At 41.1% G+C, this 21,416-nt stretch overlaps 1 long non-coding RNA gene across 2 annotated transcripts in view; it reads right to left on the bottom strand.

The window, feature by feature from the left end:
- Positions 1-21,416, bottom strand: part of LOC116873048 — a 79,671-nt gene that overhangs the window by 57,362 nt on the left and 893 nt on the right. For both annotated transcript variants that reach the window (XR_004383731.1, XR_004383730.1), the window contains exon 2: positions 14,445-14,516. This is a non-coding gene — a long non-coding RNA (uncharacterized LOC116873048). The remainder of the gene's footprint in view (positions 1-14,444; positions 14,517-21,416) is intronic.

Here is a 21,416-nt window from a genome sequence, read left to right as displayed (position 1 = left end):
ATAGTAAATCTGAAAAGTCACAAATAAGCCAAGGCATTTTCTTTTGTTTGTTTTTTTATAAAAATATGGCTTCTTTCCCCCAAAAGTTCCCCCTACCCTTTTTTAAAGTAACCTCATCAATGTTTCTGAGAGATTGTCAACTCTTTAAGAAGAGAGGGGATGATATAGAGCCTCTGTAACTCCACCTTCCATGGCTCACTGCCATTCCTTGGTAGGTGTTCAGAAAGGCATACTGGAATGATTTGAATCAGCATGACAACTGAAAGATTCTTAAAAAATATATTTGGGAGATGACAAAAAACAGAAGCATTGTCTTAGACACATTGGTGTTCATTAAACAGCCAAATGCTGTCCCTGAAAAATGAATCACCCAGAAAGATGGCCAGAGGGCTTTGCCTGGTCTAGGTTCAGATATTTGGCCAGCAGGAGAGAACTTTTTTGCATTAGGGTCAAGCCACAATTGAGCATCTCAATCTACAGCTATGTTTGTAAATTTTCCAAGCAAGTCACACTCTCACACTCCTGCCTCCTTGTACAAGCTGTCCTCTAACCTCATAGAGTATTCTTCTCAACACTGACACCTGGTAAATAGCGACACACAATTTAACACACCTTCAATGGTCTGTGAGATCTTCCGTGACATGGCTTGATGAGACTCAGAGGATCCCTTCTTTATCTCCCCAAGCCCACTGTGTGTTTCCCAACTTGAGCCCCTCCCCTCCTGTTACAACTGTTTGTGTATATGGTTTTCACTGCTCCCTCTAGATTATGTAGGTTATGCAATGCCTACAAAGTAGAGAGTCTATTCCTTGTCTATCTTTATATATCCTGGAAAAGAGGAAGGAAGGCAGAAGCAAAGGAAAGAAGGAGGGACGGAGGAAAAAAAAAATCACACATTCATTGGCCATTCATTCATTCACCACCACATTCTTTCATTCATCCCAGAGATGCGGATTTAGGATGATGCTCAGAATTAAAAATTAAAAGAAATTAAATTAAAAGAAAATGCAAGATGCAGTATTAAAAGCAAAAAACAAGCTAACCAGTGAATCACTGCTATCAAGGTCAAAATCAAGCCTAAAGAGGCGCCTGGGTGGCTCAGTGGGTTAAGCCTCTGCCTTCAGCTCAGGTCATGGTCCCAGGGTCCCATGGTCCTGGGATCGAGCCCCACATGGGGCTCTCTGCTCAGCAGGGAGCATGCTTCCCCCTCTCTCTCTGCCTGCCCTTTGGCCCACGTGTGATCTCTCTCTCTCTCTCTCTATCAAATAAATAAACAAAATCTTAAAAAAAAAAAAATCAAGCCTAAAGTCTGGAAACCCAGGCAGTTGTAAAGTTAAGAGGCATGAGACAGGGTTGGTTCACAAGTCAGGGAGTTCACAAGTCAGGACAGTCAGCGCAGTAGTCAGTGCCCTCGTCACATGGGGCATGTGTGGTTTTCAGTTTTCTGCAGTTCCTACCACTCCTTACAGCTTCATCCACCTAGATTCATTCAACTCTAGTACCAATCTAGACGTGGTACTTGGTGTTTGGGTTTGGGACCTTTGACCTCAGGGACCTCCTTAACAGATGATTTTTTTTTTTTTTTTAACTCATCTGATCCACTGGCTTGGGTGCCAAGAATCTAGACACTTTTGAAAGAAAAATAGCTTATTGGTGATAATGATTTTTAACCACGAAGCCATAAAGCCTTTGGTAATATCTCTAGCTTCATGCATCAAACCAGGCATCCTAAAAGTCACTTGAGGGCAAGGAGCACTTGATGACAAATAACTAGTAAAATACATAAACACACAGACACAGGCACCCCGACCACTGCCCTTACCACCACCACCACCACCAGGAGAACAACAAGAACAAAACAGACAGGCCCTTTTCCCTCAAGACACTGATTTTTCTTTCTTCTACTCCTTCCAGAGAAAATGTTATAATTCTGTGCACTTTGCAGAGCTCCCTCGTACAATGCCAGCAATGGCCTTTTCTTAGTTCTGTTCTAATAAGAGTTATGATCCCATCATTCAACACAAAAGTCCAGCTGCTATCACAGGAGGGTTGTTCATTTTCAAGCAAAGCTGAAAAGTGGTTGTGTTTAGTCCGTGATTTTTTTTTTTTTAAACAAGGTTATATCTATTTTTGCCTCCTTGAGAGCCAGGGCTGCAGGAGATGGCAGGGAGCAGGAAGTCCTTGAAATCAATTGGCTTTATGAAAACGAAGGGTCTAAGACATCCTTCATTTGCTCTAACCATAATCCATTGGACTTACATTTTGTGCTCTGTCTATCAAATCAAACCTTCCCCGAGGAAAACCTGATTCTTTTAGGGCCAGTCTGGGCTCTGAGAGTGCAAGCCACATGGCCTCCTTCAATAAGTCCCCATTACCGCCGACTGCAATGGTTTCAGAGCCAAATCCCAAGGGTTCCCAAGATGGATCATTCAGTCTTCTGAGCAATCAATCCCTAGCGCTTGCCAATCCGGCACCCCCACACCCACCTCAGCTGAGCTAGGGAGTGGCCTGCTTTGTGGCCTGGGGGAGCGGCTCCAACACAGAACCCTCCTCTTTCACAATCCTCTCCACAGACACTCAGAGAGGGCAGTGGGAAGGTGTGAAAACAGAAGCAGGGCCTGGGGGAGGAGGCAGGGAAATTCCATCCTCAACAGGTTTATCTTAAAAAAAGAAAGCCGTTTCTTGACCCTTTGCAAAAACCTCACGCCCCGCCGTGCCCTTCGGGAAACTCCAGCCTCTCAGCTATGTTGTCACACACTGAACCCACACCCGGGGTGTTAAGTATCACTGGCAGAGAGATGTCATCATTCCCTCCTCCTGGCTGGTGTCTTTAAATAGTTCCTCTTATTTACGGGTGTACATAGTGTTAATGTCCTTCGGTTGCTCCATTTCCAAGGATGGAAAAGCAGTTGCTAAGCATTTCTAAATGACAGCCCCAGGGTTCATTAAAAATATGGCAAACATTTGCTAAGCTCATTAAGGGCAATTTTTGTGTGTGTGTATCAGATTCCTCCTCTGCATGTTCTGCGTGACCAAACATCTATTAACCCTAATCCCATTGATGAGTCGGATACATTCAAACCGGCAATTAGACAAAACAAAAGGGATATTTATGGAGAGACTCCTAAATGGGCTTTCATATTGGTCTAAGCTGTTTGAAAACGACAGTTTAATTCCCCTCTGTTAATCCCCTGCTTCCAGAGCACTCTCTTTGTTTGATTATAGGCTGTCAGATTGAGGGATTCTGATTGAATCAAAATTTGAGGCAAACTGGAAACACATCATAATTACACCATTGAAGCACCTTTGCCTACCGTATGAGCCAGCAAAGTGCTCTACAAAATGAAGACTTCTCGGCACAAAAGCTTTCTAAAACATGCTGCTTGTACAATTAAAAGCCACAGAATATGAAGTAGGTGGTTGTTTCTCTGGATCCTTTCGAAAACCCTCCAGCTGATAACTTTGGTGGTAAAATCTCATGTGTTAAATCTGCTGATGAGGCAAAAATATTTTAAGATGGGCTCCCTCTGCTCTGCTTCCCCTCCACTCATTTGCCTCCCACCCCAACCGCGACTGTGGACTTGTCTGACCCACAGTGGTTAATCTGAACACCGGCTCTCATTTGGCCATGCCAGCTTTCCATTAACTCAGGGCCATGGTGGTGTTATTATTAGAGGCGGAAAGGATTCTGCATCACTTACATGGTGTAAAGCTGGACAAATAAACAAGTACTGACTATGGATGTCTCCCAACCACACGGGGCCTCAATTTTTGAATGTGCTCTTTCAAATAGCAAAATGACCCTTCTCTAGCTTGTAAAACCTCTCTTTGTTTTCCCTCAAAGAGAAGGAAACTCACCCAGAGGAGTGGACTTTTGACAGAGTTCCCCAGCAGTAACATCATTTTCAAGTGGCTCTTGACCAGCTGAGCTTTTTCAAAGTGTAACTTTTATAGCCACAAAGGATCATGTCTTATTTGGGTTCATTAAATTTCCTCTTACTCTGCAAAAGGCTGACCAAACTCACAGCTGCTGAGAGAGAGAAGCCAACCGTTCATCATTCTTCAAGTCGATTCAGCACTGGTCAAGGCTCTATTTGGAAGCCCTTTTAGACCTCATAATTTAGTCTCTGTTGGAAAGTGGGGGCGGGGATGGGGAGAGAATTCCCTTGTCCTGGTTAGAAATGCATCTCCTTTCACTACCAGCAGAGTTCTAGCATTGCTGCTGTTAGCATGGCAGCGAGATACAAGTTGACTTACAAAATTGCAGCCTGACTGAGGAAATGGTGTTGGGGTTCACAGTAAGAAATTTTATCTAAGAAGCAAAGAGAAAAGGAACATGAGCTCAACAAGAGCCAGACTGTCAACCCAGGATCACTCGCCATCTTCTGTTCTCCCTCTGGAAACTATACTTCCCAGAATCCCCTGCCACCAGGATTCTGGGTCAGATACTTCCAAGGAAAGGTTCTCACTCAGGGTTTGGAAAGCAGAGAGAAGAAGCCACTTTTCTACAGTAGCAGCTGAGGGCTGGTGACTCGCAGGTCCCCATATCCTACTGAAAATCACTATGTGGCTGTCATGGCTTCCTACACATTCAGATTTCTTGGGCACTAGCAATTCCCTCTTAACCCTGGTTCCCAGAGTTTGTCATGGGTAAGCAAGCCTCTAATTCCCTGTATTAAAATATTTCCTGCTTCAGATACCTGGCCAGACTCTGACTGATCAGGTGATAGATGCCCAGAGCTGGGGAAGAGAGCTGAGTTGACTGAGGCCAGACCACCCTGAAGTGGGGAGCCTCCTATCTCATTCAAGCATGAAGGCATCCTTTCAACAAATCCTTATAGAGCACCTACAATATCCTAAACCCTCTGGTAGAAATTAGTAATTAAGAAGTACGTTTCCTAACCCATAGCTATGATAGTATAATCAATGGGGGAAAAGGGTGGTGCAGACAGCTACAGATGCCATTACAGGGAGACTGACTAGCAGAGAATAGCCATAAGAATGTAATTTAGGGAATAAATGTAGCTGGGAACCAAACAGACCTGAGTTGTAATCATTTCCTAACCATGTGGCCTTGAAGCAACCAAATCAGTTTACTCTCTACGAGCATGCTTTCTGGTTCTTTTCTTATAGGATTATTATGATTTTAGAGATAATACATGTAAAGCATCCAGCCTAAGAACAGAAGTATAGTAACCTCTCAGCAAATGATATTGGCAGCATTTCCCCATTCTATGCGCTAAGCTTCCTAAAGGCAGCTGCCATGTTTGAATGACTGGGAGTCCCAAGAATATACCCAGCATAGTGTGTCTTAAGTCTAAAATATGTTCAAAAACTCATGAACGAGTGATATGAATGAGTATACGCATAAACTGTGTGGTACATAATACATGTCGGTAATTGAGCTCTCTATATTATGATTAAATATAATACTACAGATATGTGGTAAGCCCAGTAGGAGCAAAGGGGAAAGATGTCTTGGGAAAGTCAGAGAGGGAAGGGAGCATTTGAGCAGAGCCTTGAAGGACATTTGGACACAATGACAGAACACCAACACAACTGGTTGAAAAGAGAGCTCTGGGCACTCTGGCTTGGACATCTTCAAACCTGTCTTTCTGGATGATGACTGAGCCTTCCCACCTGGGCGAATGAGCCTCTCGTGACCCGTTCACTATGAGCCCTGTGATTCTATAAGCTCTCAGACAGGGAAACCCACACATCACACAAGAACGCCCTGTGAGTGACGCAGGCTCTCATTCCTGCTGGAGGAAATGAATTCAGAAAGAAAATGATAATCTACAGGGAGTAACACCCACACAGTTATCACTCAAATGGTCCCAAAAGGCTCTGAATCTGATTGGAGCGGTGCTTCATAAACTTCCTTTCAAGGGGTTTCTCTGTCATCTTAGTAATTATGAAAGACTTTTATAGTCTGATTAAATATGTTCAATCTCTATTCAATTTCATACTATTTTAAAACTATACCTACTGTTTCTCTTTTTCTAATTTTCCCTTTTTTTTTTTTTTTTGGACTATACATCTTTAATATCATGGGTTTTCCTCTTCTTCTTTTTTTCCCCGCTTCCCACTCCCTCTTCAAATGTCAACAATAATATTCCAGGATCAATTTTAAGTGACCTCTTCATTCATGGTGTATTTTTCCTAGTCTTTTTCTGGCAGAGTCTCAGATCAGGACAGTGGCTGCAGGCTTTGCTGGTTTCCATGTTCGTTGAATATTTCATTTATTCCTTTATTGGCTCACTCTGTAAATAGTTACTGAGCATCTACTCTGTATAAAGCAGTGCTCTGGGTGCTGAATATACAGCAGTGAACAGATTAAGCAAGGCCCTTGCTTATGGAACTGACCTTCTGGATATATCGTAAAGTAAGTGAAGGGATAAGTAATTTGCCTCCGGGGCCCTCTCACTTCCCCCTTTCAACAACTGTTTTGTCCTGTGTTGCTCCCTTTATTCCGCTCACTAGCAAAACGTCTCTCTACCTGGATTCCCCACAGCTGCCTGGTGCTCCCTGAAGATCCCCTTCAAGCATGCCCATTCCATGTGGGACCTAACCCATCTCACTCAAATTAAGTCAATCTATCTCACCTCCCAATGTTTCTCAGATTAAGATATGTGTGTGGTACACAAAAACTTTGCAAACCCACAGGGAACATGCACTGCCTCTTCCTAGGGCATAAGTCCACTAGAAGATAAATGGAGTTAGAGCAGAGCATGAAACAAAATCAACATCAAAATTTTCAATATAACAAGGGAAAAAAGAGACCTCCTTTGGTTGGTTTCTTTAAATTATGCCCCAGAGTCCTTGAAAACAGTAAGAGAAAGACAAATGGGAACAAAGGAGGAGATCAAGACAGAGAGAGAGAGATGAGCTGGGAAGCAGGGAGGTGCACATACATTCCAGAAGAATGATATCATGAAACCCTCAAGAGCTGTGCCAGATCCCAGTTCCAGAGGTCATGGATCTCCAGCTTTAACCTCACACTGGTCTCCCACTGAAAGCCCTCCAAAGGCATCCTGTGATGGTCAGAAAAGCATGCCAGCCTGTGTTACGCCATCTTTCCTTGCCCCCCTATCAGAGTGTAGCTACCCTTCCTCCTACATGTCTTTCTTCAGTCACTGGGCCTTTCTTTTCTTCCCCAATGTGACCACTTTTCCCTCCTTTGACATTTTGCAAGAGCTGCTGCTATCTTTGCTCCCCACCCCACCCCATTTTCACCCACATCATGTCACCAACTGGTTAGTATCTTTTTCCTTGTCATTTGTCTTTTGCTTAAATGACACCTTCCTAGGGACATGTGATAACATTGATCCGAAGGAGCCTTCCGGTCAATCGCTCCTCTGTCTCCTCTTCTATTTCTCTGAAGAGCAATGATCACTATCCAAAAAGATCTTATTTACATATTTGTCTAGTTGATGTTTATCTTACACAACCTGGATTTCAAGTCCCATGAAAGCAGGGACCTGGTCTATCTTATTTTCTGACACCAACATTTCCCCCCAAACATCTGTGATAAAGTAGTCACCCCTTTAATGCTTGTTTTGTCATTAAGGATTAAGGGAACACATTCCATAAGCCTTTCCTGAGAGAAAATGAGGGGAATGGTATTAAAAAAAAAAAAAAAGGAGAAGAAAATGATATACAAATGAAGATTTGTTTCTCTTACTTTACAATTTGCCATAGAACTACATAAATATAACTATTTATATAGGTAATTGATCATACCTACAAATTCCCAAGAATGTTTCATTTTGTTAGTCAGCTTTTTTAATTGAGATTTATTATTCTAGCCATTGTGTTAGGCACTGAAGACGTAGAGATGAATGCTACATTATTTATACCTTTGAGGAAGTGCGGAGAATGTTGCTAACAGTCTGGAAAATGCTTTGATGGAGTTGTGTACAAATTATTTTGAGCAGAGGAGGGACTGGCTAAGTCTTGCCTAGAAGAGTTGCAGAAACAGCATTAACATATGTTTTGGCTTTGGGAAGATAAGAAGAAATTTCAGAAGCAGAGATGAATGGAAAGTTCAGTTAAGGAGAAGGGCAAGAACGTATGTAATAAGGGAAAATCAGCAGAGGTGCTGCTGTTACAATCAGGGGAAAGGTGAATATTTCCCCCATGGTGGGAAGCCAGGGAATAGGAGAGAAAGATGGTGGGAGGTGGATTTGTGAAGGGTCATTGTTGTCAAACTATAAGATATGGACAATCCTTTGGCCACTAAGGAGTTCTTGAGAGGTTTTAAGGGGAATGGTGACAAGGTCAGACCTGTGTTTTAGAAAGGCAAGTGGAGGCCATGAAGAGAATGGCTGTCCAGGAGCCATAACAGAAGACCCAAGCATACTGCATTGAGACAGTCAAGAGATGACCAGTGTGGTGTCCTGGGATGGAGGAAATCAACCCAGAGGTAGAGGTGACAACACTCACTTACTCATTAGATGTGTGTGGTGAGGAAGTGAGAGAAATTATGGACAAATAGGGACGTTGTCAGAGTGGTCACAGCAGGAGCAGATAGGAACACGGGGAGAGAGAGAGAGAGAGAGATTTGAAGGGAATTCTCTTGAGTGCTAATATGGTTGAATGCATGACTCATTCCAGCAGCCCTGGCATTTTATTGGTTGTTAAAGACCTCTAAACCTTAGCCAGTAGGTATTTAAAGGCTGAGATAAAAAGCATCATGGCAGGCCAGCAGGGTAGGTATTTTTAAGACAGGGTGTCTGTCCCAGAATCCCTGCCAGTCACCCACAAAGACCACTGCCTTCATTAACTGAGCGAGGGCCAAGCCTGCTGCCAGCCACCATTGACACTCCCCCCATCCCTACTGTCATCCATTATGCCTTGTTGCAATCCATCTAACATAACGAGACCACTTTGCAATTCCATTATGATTCACTCTCAAGTTTAAAAGCTGTAGTCAAACCACTGATGAGAGAAAGGCATTAGGGAAGTGTGGAGACATCCTCTGGAGTTCCACAGGCTTCCCTGGCAGCCGAGCTAACCTTCTGAGCGCACCTCACAGAGTGTATTTGCCAGTCTCTTTCTCCAAGAGTATTAGTAAAAATCTATAGCTCCCAGTTGGATACCGAATGCAGCTGCCGTATCTGTGTGGTGCCAGCAAAGTACTTCACATGGACAGACAGCTTTCTGAGGCTGCTTTATTTCTTGTCAGCCATTCAAACCTCACTCCAACAGAAATCTTTTGTATTGAAGCTGGTGGCCACAAAACCGGAATGTGTCTTCTGGTCAAATGTGCCTTTTATATGTCATACCACGTTTCTTTTCCTCCCTGATTTTTTTTAAGATGGAAAAAAATACAGTTGGCTTTTCCTGATGCCACGTTCATTACGGTCATAAACATCCTAACAGAAGCAGATCTGTTCACATTGAGGATTTCTGTGCCCAGAAAAATGCCATTCACAATTCAATAACTGTATTTGCCTTATTGCTTTGGAATAGAGGCTGCCTTAGTTGAAATTTACTGTGAGGCCACTGACACACTGTCACAGTTTGATTAGTAAAATGAACCAATAAATCTCTCTCTTTTTTTTTTTCAACAATACTTCATACAGTCCAGTTCTCAAGTTGTCTGGGTAATGTTTACACAGTTCTGAAAGAAGAGCCTAGAGCATTCTTCTTTAGCCCAGCACCTTCTTCTGCCATCGTATTGAAACTAAAGGTTATGGGTTTTCAGATCAAAGCTCTGAATTGGCATGAAGCCTAGCTAATTACTCCATTGGCACTGAGCCTCTTGGGAGATCAGATAGGCCTTCCTCACCTTCAATACAGCTAAGAAATGGGGAATTATAGACTGGATAAGGTACTGAGAGGAATCATTCACCGCAGACAGAGTTGAAAAGAAGTATCTGTTGGAAGACAAGGCCCCTTGGCACCATATCTGAGACTCACAAACGACAAAGCAGATGTGAAACGCTACTGGGGGGTGGGGGGGGCAAATGAATTGGGAAGACCTGAGGGACCTTTCCCATAATTCTAACCCTCACCAAGAGACTTGGACTCCCTAGTCCAATGAAGGGAGAAACTTTCCTCTGGCCAGAAAAGGAGCAAACCAAAATATGCAAAACTTCTGTGGTTGTGCCTTAATAGTCCTTTAAAAGTGATTTTAAGTGCAAATCTATAAATCCCTTGGCTACTCCCTAAAGAAAATCTCTCCAATAGTTAATAAGAGAAATATCTGTTCACATTCTTCAATCAATGAGCAATACATTTTTGTTAAGAGCTGTGAGATCTCAAAAACACAGGTAAGGGTCTCTTCCCATTAGAGCCTCATAGTCTGAGGAGACCGACAACCATGCCATTATAAAAATGCAGGGGGGGGATATGGAAGGAAGAGAGATGATAAAAATATGTGAAGACTGGATAGACCTAGTTGTAATGGGAAAGGGAAGATTTTTATTTTAAAGATTTATTTATTTTAGAGAGAGTGTGTATGCCTGAGTTGGGGGAGAGGTAGAGGGAGAGAACTGCCAAGCAGACTTCTCACTGGGCCTGGAGCCCAACACAAGGCTCAGTCTTACGACTCTGAGATCATGGCCCAAAACAAAACCAAGAGTTAGGCACTCAACCTACGGAGCCACTCAGGCACCTCAGGAAAAGGAAGATTTGATTTGAGCCCTGACTGACAACTTGAACTTCAGCCAACAAGGTAGGAACAGAAGAAAATTATACATGGAAGGGATTCTAAAAGCAGATGGAAATATTTGAGAAAGTTCAGGGCATATAGAAGGAGTCATGAAGAGAGCCGGTATATACAAATACAGGGTTGAGTCCTGCGGAGGGGTCGAACATGGGGATGGTGCGAATGACCACCTTTCAAGTCTGAGAATTTGGGGCTTTCTTCTGCATGCTTATGTGAGGAGCCACAAAATGGCTTTGGGGAAGTCTTTGGAGAAGGTGTGACCAGATCTCAGCTGCAAGGAGATAATGGGAAGCCGTACAGATTTTGGATGGGAAGAGTGAGGTGCTAGAGATAGTCTGGTTTTAAAGCTATTATAAATTCTAGACATGAGGTAAGGCAGATAGGATAGTAACAAGAAAGAGAGAATAGGTCAAGGATGTGTGTACTGGGCTATATAGAGTCGCCCTTCAAAGATGTTCACATCCACATCCCTAGTATTTATGTATATGTGACCTTACCTGGCAAAGGGGACTTTGCAGATGGGATTAAGGATCTCAGATTAGAAGATTACCCTGAATTATAAGGATGGGTTCAATCTAATCACAAGAGTCTTTATATGAAAAAGGGAAAAGGATCAGAGTCAGAGAGAGAAAATGTAAGGATGGATACAGAGATAAGATAGGAGGGAAGATGCTATCTTATTAGTTCTGCAGGTAGAGGGAGGAGGCATCAGCCGAACACCACAGATGTCCCCTAAAAGCTAGAAAACGTAAAGAGGTAGATTCTCCCCTAGAACCTCCAGAAGGAATGCAATCTTGCTGATGCCTTGATTTTAGCCCAAGAAACTACTTTGGACTTCTGACCTCTAGAACTATATGATAATAAATCTGTGTTGTTTTAAACCACAAAGTTTGTAGTCATTTGTTATGGTGGCAATGGGAAGCTGATACAGGGTGAGACAGATTTCCCAGGTAGTATTAATAGTATTTATTAATTAACTGATTGCATCCAGAAAGTAAGAAAAAGAAAAAGCTGGAAGTGACTTAGTAAAATCATTGATAAAAGCAATTAACCATTAACAAGAAGAAAAATTGGGCAGAGGAGAGTATGGTGAAGAGAATAAGATCCAAAGGCAAGAAGAAAGAAAGAAGAGAGCTAAGAAGAGAACCTTGGAGAACCGCTCCTCCATCTTTCAGCATGAGGATGACTGAGGTCCCAAATAAGGGGAGAAAAGGAGACTAATGTCCTGAATCGTGCTCTATGCCAACTCACAATATTCATTTTATTAAAACACTTATAATTAATCATTTCTGGATCTTAGGGAACATGTATCAGGACAATTCATAGCTTCATTTTAGGTAGAGTCCTCTGTATTCCATGTGTCTCCTTTCTGATATATCTGTTCTGATTTATATTACACACGCTATGTGTGTGATCTAAATGTCAATGTCCCTTTGTCTTCCTCTTCAAGCTCACCAGAAAGAACACACCATTGACAATTCTATTTAAACCCAAATGCTTCCAAATTCTTCACTATGGGAGGCCACCCTGCAAGGTCTGGCTCTTCCAGTACCTGTTCCTTCTTCCTTGGATGTTCACATAGAATTTCCAATTTCTCACCCTTCTGGTAGGAAAAGAGGACTTCCTCCAACAGTGGTCACTCAGGCCCTGAAGTCTCCACTACATTTCCAAGTGGCTTTCCAAAGAATTTTCCAAAGACCTTCCCTTCTTCTAATGACATATAAGAGAATAACATTTTCTCCATAGTGTTACATGTGTATTTGTGATATGTAACTTCAAATTTTTGTGGAACAAGATATAATGCAAATAAAAAAACACCTTCTTGCCTTGACAAGTCAGTGTCCAGAATTTCCACGTGCCTTTTAGGACAGAAATCTGTTTGTCCTGTAATCAGAAGATATTCAACCCATTCCTTTCCCTTCTGTTGGGAATGCAATTAAATAAACCACAGAAACAACACACCATTGTAAAACTGAAGGTAAGACAACAAAAAGGTCATTTGTCTACATCTTCTGAGAACTCTCCTTGCAAATTGTACCCAACTGTCTAAACTGACTTAGCAACTGTCTTCCTTGTGGTGGGCTCAGCTGGAAACAGCTGTCTTATCCAACTGTCACTCTAGGCACAGCGACAAGATCCTGTGAGCTATTCAGGGACCCATGAAAATGCTAGACACCTGAAAAAAACGTTATTACCTCTAAAAGGAAGGCTGAAATTCAAAATTAATAAATGTTTAATTTAATGCCTATAAAATATTATACTCCTCAGATTTACCAATCATTAAATTTAACATTTGCAAAATTTTACTACGACTTGAAAATAATCAGGAGCATCTATTTTCTCACTTTGCAAGGATTTTGAATGCACAATGATTTCAATGAAATCACCGTCAATCATGAAGTAAATGAGTTATTTGACAGCAGATAATTTTAAAAGTCAATTATAAAAATCTTGTTGCTTTATTTACAACAAAATTTATATTTCATTTTGGATCTGGCAATATGTAAATGTTGGATGTTCTTTGGTGTAGAAATTCCAAAATTACAATTATTTTTTAGAGTTTATGCAGACTAAAATGGCCCTGGCTGAAAGTTTTCTATTGAAGATGCCCCCTTCTTTCCTCTTCTAGCGATGTTTATATGGCTTGTTCCCATTCACTTTCTCTCTCATTCTTGCCTACATCTTATTAAAACTCTTTGGATCTTTCACTTACTCTCTTCCTGCTCCCACAGACTTTTCACTTCAGACAACTATTCAGCATTGCTCTGATCTTCTGAGGCACATTGAACTCTAGTTTAAAAGCTGCCTGAGATAGGTACCCAGCTATACTCGGCACCCTGCAGAAGCATGTGATGGTCCACAGAGGCTCCTGTAGAGTTCCAGAACCATCCTCCTGCTACTTCCTCCATCAATCTTAAAGTATAGGTTGTGCATAGCAACACAACTAGAAAATGGGGTTGTAACTGAACTCTGAACCTAGCATGCTCTGTTATCATCAGTAGCAGAACTACTCAAGGAAGGATTCATCTTTAGTTCTGAGCTTCCATTGGGTGGTTCTACTCTTGAATCCCCTGGATAGGCTGTTCTTAGTAGAAAGAGGAAGTCAAGAGTGTGGGCAGTACCTCTCCATCTACCAAGCTTTCTTGGGTCTAGATGGTCCAAGATGCTAAAGACCATAAACTTCCATGTCTGACAGCCTTGCCCACTCAGGTAAAGAGTTAGTCAAATGTTCTATATGACACTGAGCAAGACATTACCTCTTCTGCAATATAAGGACTTCTGTTTAATCAAGGATGGCCAACAGTTCTAAGATTCATTGGATACAATAGTGACTCATTTCAGACCCCAAAGAGCACCCAAAACTCTGTTCACAAAAGTTCAAGAGGACCAGTACTTCTGGGCAGTTTATTACTATTCTAAATATGGGAGATAGCTTATCTCCCATATTTAAAATGTCTCCACTTGACATTCGAATTTAATATGTCAATTGCAACAGAGAACTTATTTTCTGAAATTTGAGAACCAGGGGTTAGGAGCCACAGAACTATCCTAGGAATTCTTTCCACCCACCCTTGGGATTCTTCAGTAGGTTCTTGAGAGGATATGATGTGGGCAGCACACTGATATCCCATGTAGAGGACTTCAGGTATGCCCTACACTGGGCCAAGGGCCCATACAGGATATACACCAACAGCACCAGGTCCCACAAGAGACCATCCACATGGGCAACTCCCTCTGGCTTAGAGTCCATGATGCCCACATTACTCACTCATTTTAGAAGTTGGAAGAAAAATAACCATATATCATGAGGGATGTTCACTGGACCTGTTGTGATGATCATCTGCAATATATACAATACTGAGTTGTTACATTGTACACCTGAAACTATTATAATGTTATGTCAATTATACCTCGATTTTTTTTTTTTTTTAAGAAAAAGAACAGAGAAGTAGGAGCTTGGGATCTGGAGTTCTTCAAATGGAGAGAGGTCACCAACCCTGTCCTTGTGCATCCTGTCACTTCAAATTCTCTATTCTGTCTGGTTTTCTACATGTCCCCAATCCAGGTCCCAGGTGGTCCAATCCAAGGTGTGAAGCTGGAATATTTCATGAGGCAGAACTGAGTGTCCCTCACTTTTCCCAGGCCACTGGGGAAAAGGCAGCCCCATGACTAAAAACCCATCTCCCATAGATTAATCTCCCTTTAATCCTGAGGACTAAACCATTCCACAGAAAACTGTGAGGAAACATCTGCTCTTTATACACACATACAGGTGCCCCGGATTCAGAAGCTCAACACCCTCATTCTATCACTTAGCTTTTGGAGACTATCATCCCTAAATTACCCCAAGTATATTAAAACTTTCGACTGGCTAAGAATGCCCAGGAGACTGCAATGTGTACTTGGTAAATGGGCCCATTATTATTCCTGGTTTCAGACTTACTTGGGACTTGTATGCAGCACTCACTCAAAGGACACAGAAATGTACAGTCTAGATTTTTTGAACAATCCCTTCTATATCCCAGGGTCTCCAGAAGTAAGCACTAAATATCCTGCTTGCTCCCATTCAGGACCTCCTGACACTCAGAAATGCATTTTATCTGGAGTTTATTGGTATCCTTTGCAACCTTCCTGAACCGGCCTCAGTCTTCGTCTACTGCTTTTATTTTCCTGGCCTGCCTTCTTCAAGCACTGGGCAGAGCACGCATCCCATCACAGCAGCCCGGGATACTGGACTAGTAGCCGTTAGTCATTTTTCTGTCCTGGCTGCTGGTTAGTGACTGGCAGGCCCCCTTCGAACCCCAGCTCCTTTCTCTTCCCTCCCAGATATCTATTTCTCCACATCAAAAACAGCAGAGTCTCTTCTAAATATCTTCATTGTCATACCTCACCCTACATTCCTCAGGTTGTTAGCAAATGCCTACTTTTATCAGAGGTTCGGTATCCCTGCCGAGATCTTGCCAGGCTCTTGAAATGTGGATTGCATGTTCAGCAATGCAGGGAAGGAGCCTACCCCCTGCCTGGGCAGAGGAGAGAGGGGCCCTCTATCCAGGACTCTGTCTCTGAAGAATCTGAGTTAATGACTACCTGTATTGTCATTCACATGCAGAATTCCTGACCTGGAGAAGAAATAGTTGCTCTGCCATTCCACCCTCCCCACCCCAAGTACTGTGGGAAGCAAATGGGGGAAAAGGAAGCAATCCTGAGAGTCTTCTAGAACAGTCCAGTCCCACAAGCAGAGCAGAGAAACACTAAACAGCAATTACATCGACTCATCCACTCAAGGGCAGGCAATTCATCATAAATGAGGTACAAATATATGCATGAAGCAAGGGAATGATATATTATGGGGCATTTAATCGTAAATGAGGCTATTAGCAGTGTTTCCAGAAATGGTCTCAGCACCGTCCCTTGTTGTGGTCCTGATGGCTGCGGTGGCCACTGTTCCCGGCCGTGCAATCTTGGGGAACCACAGGAGGTGGGAGCTACTTATGAGCCTTATTCTTCCAACATTATCGCCATTGAAGCTTGAGTAATGTTTTCTCGAGAATTCTATATCCTCTCTCCTCCATGCCTTTATAGTCTCATCTTTTCTTTAAATATTTGAAAGCTTATAAGCCTACTTTCTACAGGCAATCTATTCATCCCTATAGGGCTTTTCAGAAGTGAGATTAGTTTAAGTGAATGGATAATATAAAATATGCCACTAATTTTATGCAGCGTTATATTTAGAAATATAGGTGGCCTCTCCAAATTATACTAATTTGCATTAAAATGTGAAATGGGCCTTTGTTTAAAGAGTTTTTGTGCTCTTTCCACAGAAAATCTTCAGCACTTATTGAAATAGTTAAATTAGAAAAACCTTTAGAGACTCTTCCTAATATTACCAAAAGATTTTAACATTTTAAATAAAAGCATCCTAAAACTTTTCCCAAACTCTCATGCAGTTCCCAAGGCTTAACCCCATATTGTGTTTTTTTCTGCTCATTTTATACATTCTGATATTAGAGGCTAAAAGGAAAAGAAGATGCATTTAGGAATTCAATTACATAATGACACAATTGACGTTTTTAAGTTGTGAATTCCATAATAAAGCAACTTCCTTTATGAGGGAATAAAAAATACAACATCATGGCAGGTGTTGTGGAAGAAATTTTCATTTTATACCCAAAGTTTGGAAATAACATCTTTCTAAAATCATAAGTGTGGAAATAACATGTTAGGAAGGAAAGGAACAAATAATAGGATTTATTTGCAATGTTTGACTGCCAGTGGTGGTGCAGAAACAAAATATCTACATTAAGAGTGGGCTGCTAGTAGGCAACCCTGCCGCCAGCCAGCCTCAAAGGCCTTCAGGCTCAGTGATTCCAGAAGACAGGAGATTTTCCCCCTGGCTTGCTGAATCTGATGTGACCAGGAGTATCCTTCAACTTGCATAGCTCTGATTTAAATGCATATCCTATTACAATGAAACAGCAACTTTCTAGATCTTGACCAGGATGGCATTTTGCTCCTAAGGAAAAAACAGAACAAAATTGCCCACAAAGGGACCATTGATGTTCAACCAGGTCTAGCTCAAGTCACAAGCAGTTTGAGCATGCATCAGCCCTGATCTGTACAGGAAGTGGGGCCGAAAGGGAGAGGGAGGTGAATGCCAGACCCTAGTCAAGACTACCTCTATGAAAAAGGTGTCCTGTGTCAACCTTGTGCTTGTCTGGAGAAAAATTAAAGTACCCAGGGAGTTTAAAAAAAAATAGTTTTCAAATTTTCAGCCTCATTGCTAACATCGAAGAACGTTTTTTGTAGCGTTTGGTTTTTGCTGTTTGCCAAGCACCCCGGCTGAACTAGCATTTATTGAACACTGGGATGTGCTGGGCAACTTCACAAACATTATCTTGTGTCATCAGCCAATAAAACTATAAAATAAGCACTCCTATTTCTGCTGCATGGATGAAATATAGAATTTCAAAAAGATTAAATGACCTGCCCAAAGTTCAAGGCTGGTACATGATAGGATCAGAATGGAACCCGCGTCCTTAAAGCCAGGTCCTGTGTCCTTTCATCCAGAGCCCATCTAACTAGCCCTCGAAGTCAGTGTACCGGAACGTATTAAGCTGTGTCAGCAATATTGGAGTGGAGTCCCACCCGTCCTGCGGGTTGTCAACTGTCCAGAATTTTTAAAAGAATTTTTCCCTAGAGCATCCATGGATCTCTCATGCTGTCACAGAAAACAGGAAAGAAGCCTCCAGGTGTGGCTCTAGTGCCATGGGTTCTTGCATAAGCACCTGTCGTTTGGGCACTTCCATTTTGTGACTTTCAGATTAGGGACAGTAATCATAACTAGGTAAACTTCTCTTTGTCTCTCTGTCCTGTTCCATTCTCACACCTAGTGCAGAATGGGCTTACAATATCCTTATCCACACTGGGCTAGGAAAGGCAGCAAAGGTTAGTAAGACAGAAGTTTGTTTTGCTCTCAAGAGCATAAAGATCCTACTGATGACAAGAAAACAACTGGGAAGATATTATGAAATAATACAGAAATTTGAACACTACCTTTACATTGAATGATGTTAGAGAACTGTTGTGAAAACTTTTTAGATGTGGAGATGAACTGCATCGATATAAATTTCCTGGTTGTCATATTGCATCATGATTACGCAAGATGTTACTACTGGAAAAAACTGGGTTAAGGATATACAGAATTTCTTTATAATATTTTTAAAAATTACAGATGTATTTCTCCATTTCTGTTAAATTAAGCATTTTTAAAAATTTAGATGTGATAATGTTGCTTTGGTTATGCTAAATATCTTTAACTTTTAGAGATAAATAATGAGGCATTTATGAATGAAATAATTTAGAAATACATATTTGGCAAAAAAAATTTTTAATGCTCTATTCACAAGATGTACCAAAACATGGTCAGATTTTTAAAAGATGGAATTAAAGCATATTACTAGTATAAACATCTACCAAACTAACTAAAAGCTGTATCATAATCCTAAAAATAACATATGCCTTTGATCTCTGTGTTCCTTTTTTTGTGAATCAATTATAACCATACATTACATATGTATGAATATATTCATGAGAAATACATATAGCACAAATATAAAATTTACCTGTAATCACTTGTAAGTATGTCACAATGAAAAGAAGAATAAGTGATATGTGAATAAAAACAGCTCACAATTTTTTATCAATAGAATTATTAAAAATGTTGATGGCAGGCATATAAAAATATACTTCAGCAAACTGAAAAAGGGAGATTCCAAAGAAAATGAGACGAAACTTGCTGCTCAGCCACAAAGTGGTGATAACTTGCACTTTCTTCCCAGGGGAGAGGAAAAAAAAAAAAAAAGAGAGAGTAGAGGCCAGGCTCAAAGCTAAATGCTTTACATCAATTATCCTCACTTAATCTTTACAACAACCTCATAAGGTAGATGGTACTACTGTTATACCCATTTCACAGATGAACACACTGAGACATCAGGAGTTGAAGTAGCTCACCCAAGGTTACACAGGTAGTGACTGAAGGGGGATTCAAACCCAAGCAGTCTGGGTTCAGAGCCTCCCTCACCAGTCAAGACTGCTAATATCAGCAGAAGAAAGGCTCCCCTGTTCTGTAGACTCTTCTCTCAAGTATTTGAAAAGACTTAAACCCTTTTCCAACCAGCGCACATCAGGATATTGCACTGCAATTTAAACCAGAATCTATCTATCAGATGAAGTAGAAATTTCCAATGGGAAGATGAAGTACACATACAATTAAGAATCCTGTGTCTCCCAAATCAATAAGAATTGATTAAAAAATAAGCAATTGCCCTTTATCTGTTATAGTCAACTGCAGTCCCTCTTTTACTAAATGGTAATGAGAAATGTAGATTGAGCTCCATGGTTTCTCAAAAAATAGACACATTTCCAATGGGGCCCAGGATGATGGAAACACAGGCAACCACTTGATTTGAGTGTTGACTGTGTCTGGCTAAATTTCCACTTCAGAAAAGGTCAGATAAGGCCTTTCCAGAAGGAAAGGGGAGTCCAATACCTGATTCCCAGCATTCAATCACCCCATTCCTCTGCTTCAATCCTAAACAAAAGGGTGAAGTAGGTTTAAGTTTGCATCTAAAAATTGGACCTCACACCATTTAGATGTTGTAATAACACTTGTTCATTGTGTTTAATTTCTTGTTCCAGATTCCTTCTTTCCTTTATTTCATGCAGAGCCACCCCTTACTCACATAAAAACCTCAAGGTCCCCCTATTTAAATATTCTTTCCTCCTTGCCACCATTAAAAAACTGCTTATGGGAAATTTTCTGCCCATGCCATTTATCCTAACTTATAACTGACTGGTTAACTTTTTGTTTAAAAGTTTTAATAATAAAATTTAGGGAGGGGAAGTTAATATACATGAGGTTTCCAATTTAAAATATTATTCAAGGGGCACCTGGGTGGCTCAGTGAGTTAAAGCCTCTGCCTTCAGTTCAGATCATGATCCCAGGGTCCTGGGATCGAGACCCACATCAGGCTCTCTGCTTCCCCCTCTCTCTCTGCCTGTCTTTCTGCCTACTTGTGATCTCTGTCTGTCAAATAAATAAATAAATAAATCTTTAAAAAAATAAATAAAATAAAATATTATTCAAAATGGGACACAACTGCAAGGAGCTCCCAGTGGTCAAATCTGGGTCATTTTGATCTGGGTCACAAAATAAATAATGATTGCAATGAACATCCATGAAGACTTACTGTATAAATAAAGAGTTGTATAAATAATTAAGTGGAGAAGAAGGTAAAGCTGTCACTGCAGTAGAATTCCAGTTAGGAAGTAAAGATGGAATGATGGAATTAGAAGATCACCAATAATAATTGTTGTGGGCAAGAATAATAAGTAGCCATAAAACTGGCATCAGTATCACCATCGATGAACGCTAAAATTAGTGGGCAAAAGATGAGAAACAGGATATTTACATAGTCTCGAAGTATCTCCCCTCAAGACGCTCATTAATTACCAAGGGAAAAAGTAGTCACATTAATATAGAGAAACTTGGAAGACACCATGTTAAACAAGCAGTCAAAGTTCTCAAAGATTAGACATAACAGCATGTGCTTCCTGATCATGATGTGCTGAGAAGGATAGAGTATTACTTCATTGATATCCTTACCCCAAATCCTTAATTTGGATTTAATCATGAAGAAACATGAGACAAATCCAAATTGAGTACTGGCCAGTACTCTTCAAAAAGTGTCAAGGTCATGAAAGACCACAAGGCATAGGAAGTATCCCAATTAACAGAGACTAAAGAGACTTAAGGACTCAATGGTTTAGGGGATCCTGTATCAGATTGTGGTCTAGAAAGGACATTGGTCAAACAACTCGTGGTAGGAAACTTGAATAAGGTATATAGATCAGTTAAATGTATCATGGGAACGTTAATCTCTTGGTTTTGATAATTATACCGTGATTACGAAGATGTTAAAGTCTGGGAGAGGTAGGAAACAGTGTAAAGGAATTCTTTGTTTTTGCAACCATTTTTAAGTTTGAAATCATTCTGGTCACCAAAGTGTCCCCCCAATAGATGAAAATACGAGGAAAACTAAGAAGACTGATGTCCCCAAATTTTGAAGGCTGAACATTTTGAGCCCTGTAAGGTGTTCACCTAAATTCCTGACCAGTAGTAGTTAAAAAAAAAAAAAAATAGCAGCAGTCATAATAATCAGAACAAAAGTAGCAATAGCTA

This window comes from Lontra canadensis, unplaced genomic scaffold (genome assembly GCF_010015895.1).
Source record: "Lontra canadensis isolate GAN:19392208 unplaced genomic scaffold, GSC_riverotter_1.0 scaffold31, whole genome shotgun sequence".
NCBI classification, from domain to species: domain Eukaryota; kingdom Metazoa; phylum Chordata; class Mammalia; order Carnivora; family Mustelidae; genus Lontra; species Lontra canadensis.
This window is presented reverse-complemented; position numbering and strand designations above follow the sequence as displayed.